Here is a 5,128-nt window from a genome sequence, read left to right as displayed (position 1 = left end):
CCCGGGACAGCAGCTGGGGATGAGCTCATGAATATTCCCAGCCCCAAAGCAGAGCCCAAAGCTGGGCCCTCAGCAATCCCAAAGCCACATCCCAGTCCTGAAGTCCCAAATCCCTGCTCTGACACCTCCAGGAAGGCTCAGGCCTTGGGACCAGGCCTGGAGCTCAGGCTTTGGGATCAGGCTGTGAGATCAAACTTTAGGATCAGCCTTTGGACTCAGGCTTGGGCTCAGACTTTGGGCTCAGACTTTGGGAATCACCCTTTGGATCAGACTTTGGGATCAGCTTTTGGGATCAGGCTTTGGATCAGCCTTTGGGATCAGATTTCAGATCACCTTTTGGGGTCAGGCTTTAGGATCAGATTTTGGGATCACCCTTTGGGATCACCATTTGGGCAGCCCCACAGCCATTTTCTCCCCTCTTGGAAGGGAAATTCCTGTGGTTTTGGGAAGCAAACCCCATCCTCCAAACCAGGAGAGCTGGGACAGCCCTGTGGGGATGTCCCTTCCCCGTCCCCAGCCCTCCCCACCCCACACCCCCTGCCTGGATCTGTTGAAAATCCAGGTGGAAAAACCAAGGTTGAATTTCTTCCCTGCCAACCCCGGGTGCCATCGGAGTCCTCCAGCCCCGCGGAGCCTTTGGAGGTTTTGTTTTGTTTCCTTTTCCAGCTTTTTCCTCACTCCTCCAATCCTCCCTCATGGCTCTGTGGGGGAAAAAAGTCATTAAATACACACCTACTTCTTGCTTTTATCACTGATCTGATTATCTTGTAATTCCCTCCCCGAGCAGCAAACGTGCGTGAACCAAGTTCTATCCAATTTCAAGGGATTTGTAAATAATCTGGGAGTAGTAAAAAAATGGAAAAAAAAAAAACCAAAAGGGGAGGGGGAAAATCCTGTCTTTGTCATTTCTGCTTTTCCTTTGTACTAAAATTTAAGGGATTTTTACTCCATGTAGCCATGCAAATCCACTTAGGGCTGCGTCCAGGGTGATTGCAGGGAGGGAGGAAGGAGGGGTGGGAGGGGACAGGGAGGGGCTCGCTGCCCACCTGAGCCACTCCCGGGCTGCCAAACCTGAGCCAGGCCCGGGAACTTTTCCCCGCCCAAATTCCCTGCAGGGAAACAAATCACCCGTGGTTCACCCCCCGTTTGCAGTCAAAGGACAAAAAGTGGATTATTGTGATTTTTTTCTTTTTTCTTTTTTTTTTTTTTTTTTTTTTTGTGGTTGGGTTTTGCTGGAGGAATTTTTAAACTTAAAACGTGGAATGTTTGCGGGGAGGGGGGTGGATTTTCACAACAGCTCGGGTTCCACCACGGGGAAATCCAGGTGGATTCAGGGAGGCATTTCAGGACCTGGCCTTCACCCCATGCTCCTCAAGAGCCCAAACCTCCTCCGGGATCCTTTCCAGCCCCTCTCCGGGGCTCCCTTGCCCTGGGAAGGTTTCCAGGTGACTCCGCAGTGAGGCAACCGCGGCTCCGAGGCGGCTGCGGGGGAGGCGGCGGCACCCGGGACGAGTCCTGACATGGCTGGGATGGGATGGGATAGGATGGGATGGGATCCATGGGATGGGATCCTTGGGATGGGATGGGATCCATGGGATGGGATCCATGGGATGGGATCCATGGGATGGGATGGGATCCATGGGATGGGATCCATGGGATGGGATGGAATCCATGGGATGGGATCCTTGGGATGGGATCCATGGGATGGGATGGGATCCATGGGATGGGATCCATGGGATGGGATGAGATCCATGGGGTCCATGGGATCCTTGGGATCCATGGCATGGGATGGGATGGGATCCATGGGATGGGAGGGATGGGATGGGCTTGATGGGATGAGATCCATGGGATCCATGGGGTGGGATTCATGGGATGCGTGGGATCCTTGGGATCCATGGGATGGGATGGGACCCATGGGATGGGATGAGATCCATGGGATGGGATCCATGGGATGGGATGAGATCCATGGGGTGGGATGGGATCCACAGGATGGGATTCATGGGTTGAGATCGATGGGATGGGAGGGGATGGGATGGGATCCATGGGATGGGATGGGACCCATAGGATGGGATCCATGGGATGGGATGGGACCCATAGGATGGGATTTATGATAGGATTTGGATCGATGGGATGGGATGGGATGGACGGGGCAGCTGGGCAGGGTGAGTTCCAGCCTGGGAGGAGCTGGGCAAGTCAAGGTCCAGCCCAGGAACAGCCAGGCAGGGCAAAACCCAGCCCAGGAACAGCCAGGGAGGGCGAGTTCCAGCCTGGGAGGAGCTGGGGAAGGCGAATTCCAGACCAGGAACAGCCGAGCAGGGCAAGGTCCAGCCCAGAAGAAGCCAAGCAGGGCAAGGTCCAGCCCAGAAGAAGCAAAGCAGGGCAAGGTCCAGCCCAGAAGAAGCCGAGCACGCCCTCAGGGACAGCCCAGGGACAGCCCAGGGACACCGCGGGGCTCTTTCCCCCTGACCCCCCCACGGTGCTGGAATTACTGAGCTCCCAGCCCGGAGGATTCCTGGGAGCTGCAGCCGCTGGCCCAGCTGGAGCAGATCCCTCCTGTTTGTGGTTTGCTATAGAAACACCGAGCTGGCTGAAAATGAATCATCACCGTTTTCCTGGGCCTTTTCCCTCCTGGAATCCTGCTGAACCCTCTCTGTGTTCACATGAATTCGCTTTCTCCTTCCTCTCCTCCTCCTTGTCCTCCTGTTTCTACTTCTATTTCTCCCTCTCTTCTCCTCCTCCTCCCTCTCCTCTTCTTTCTTCTCCTCCTTCTCTTTCTTTTTCTCTTCCTCCTCCTCGTTCTCTTCCTTCCCCTCCTCCTCCTCCTTCATCTCCTCCTCCTCCTCCCCTTCTCTCTTCTCCCTCCCTTCTCCTTCTTTCTTCTCCTCCTCCTCCTCCTTCTCTCTCTTCCTCCCCTTCTCCTCTTCTTCCTCCTCCTCCTTCTCTTCCTCCTCCTCATTCTCTTCTTTCCCCTCCTCCTCCTTCATCTCCTCCTCCTCCCCCTCTCTCTTCTCCCTCCCTTTTCCTCCTCGTCCTTCATTTTTCTCCCCTTCCTCCTCCTCCTCCTTTCTCCTCCTCCTCCTCCTTCTTTCTCATTTTCCTCCTTCTCTTTCTCTCTCTCCCTCCTCTCCTCCTTCCTCCCTCACTTCGCAGCTCCCAGAGTATCGGATTCCATCCCCTGCTCTCGGGGCTGTGGCAGCAGCTCGGCCCAGCGGAGACACCGAGGGAGCTGCCAGGAAACGGCGTCAGGAAAAGGCAGGGGGTGGATCTCGTCTGCCGAGCAGCAGCGCCATAAATCACCTAAATCCCATAAATCCCGTAAATCCCATCAATGGCAGCCCCGCTCTCCGTTCCCGCTCCTGTCAAGCCCCGGGAAGGCAGGGCCGGCATTGGGGTCACACCTCCCGCCCGGTCCCGGGGTGCTGGGCCGGCTCCCACCAGGGAATGGAGCAAATCCTGGGGCTCAGATCCTCAGGCTGTGCCAGAGGATGGAGATCCATCCGTGGGACACCATGATCCCAGTGTCATGGGAAACCATCCCAACCCCATGGGACACAATGATCCCAATCCCATGGGACACCATGATCCCAAGGCCATGGGGCACCATCCCAACCCCATGAAACACAATCCTATAGGGCACCATCCCAACCCCATGGGACACAAAGGTCCCAATCCCATGGGACACCACTCCAACCCTATGGAACACGATGATCCCAGTCCCATGGGGCACAATGATCCCAACGGCATGGGACACCATCCCAACCCCATGGGACACGATGATCCTAATCCCATGAGACATGGTGATCCCAATCCCACAGACACCATCCCAATCCCATGAGACATGATAATCCCAATCCCATGGGGCACCATCCTAACCCCATGGGACATGATGATCCCAATCCCATGGGCACCCAGCAGCCCAGTGTGAGACTGAGCGGGGATCCTGTGCTGGAATGGGGGATCCTGGGCTGGAATTGGGGATCCTGGGCGGGAACGGGGGATCCAGGGCTGGAATGGAGGATCCTGTGCTGGAATGGGGGATCCTGTGCTGGAATGGGGGATCCTGGGCTGGAACGGGGGATCCTGGGCTGGAATGGGGGATCCTGTGCTGGAATTGGGGATCCTGGGCTGGAATGGAGGATCCTGGGCTGGAATGGGGGATCCTGTCCTGGCTCGGGCGATCCTCCCTCCCCTCATACCGGACCGGGCCGCTCCATGCCCGGGACAAGCCCAGATGTGCCCGGGACAAGCCCAGATGTGGCTCCAGCTGCCCGGGGGATTCCTGAGCGCGGCGTCAGCGCCCCGGCCCCGCACGGGGCAGGCGGAAAACTCCGGGCAGGAAAACGCCAGGCAGGAAAATGCGGGCAGGGAGCGGCTCCCCAGGCGAGGAGGAGGAGGCGAACCCACCCCAGGGGCCGGTGGGCAGGGACGGAAGGGACGTGGCAATGTCGCTGCACCTCCAGCCCCGTTCCAGGCTGCCGGCGAGCAACGGGAAGGACGCGGAGCTGGAAAATCGGGAGCAGGACAAACCTCACCTGCGGCCACGCTCAACCTGCTCGGGCCACGGAAATCAGGGCCCACCTGAGTGGATTTAGCAGAGACCTTCGGGGGTCAAACCAGGACAAACCTCACCTGCGGCCACGCTCAACCTGCTTGGGCTACGGAAATCGGGGCCCACCTGAATGGATTTAGCAGAGACCTTCGGGGTTTCCTTTAGGGCGCCCCTCGCACTCCGGCGAGCCCAGGAGGGGTCAGGTCCCGCCCGGCCCAGCAGCACCAGCCCCCTGAGCGGGTTGCGGGTGGTCGGAGGCGCGGGGATCGTGTCCCTGCTGGTGCCACCAGGCTGTGGCGTGAGCCGGGCACAGCCCAGGCCGGGATTTTGGAGCTCAAAGTGCTCGCTCCGAATGCAGCAGAACAGGAACTTCAGCCCGGACCTTTCGCGGCTGGGCGGGCTCCCCGTGCCCTCGGCTCCGTTCCCGAAGCACCGGAACCAACCCCAGCTCCGGCGAGCCCGGATCCACCCGCGGGCCCTTCTCGCTCAGCATCCGAGCAGAAAACGCCGCTCCTGCCCCAGCTCCAGCGCCGGGGAGCGGAGGAGGGGCCGGGGGCGCGGAGGAGGGGCCGGGGGCCG

The sequence above is a fragment of the Agelaius tricolor genome, unplaced genomic scaffold (assembly GCF_023055355.1).
Source record: "Agelaius tricolor isolate 1412-34295 unplaced genomic scaffold, bAgeTri1.0.p SCAF_41, whole genome shotgun sequence".
In the NCBI taxonomy this organism is placed as follows: Eukaryota; Metazoa; Chordata; class Aves; order Passeriformes; family Icteridae; genus Agelaius; species Agelaius tricolor.
This window is presented reverse-complemented; position numbering follows the sequence as displayed.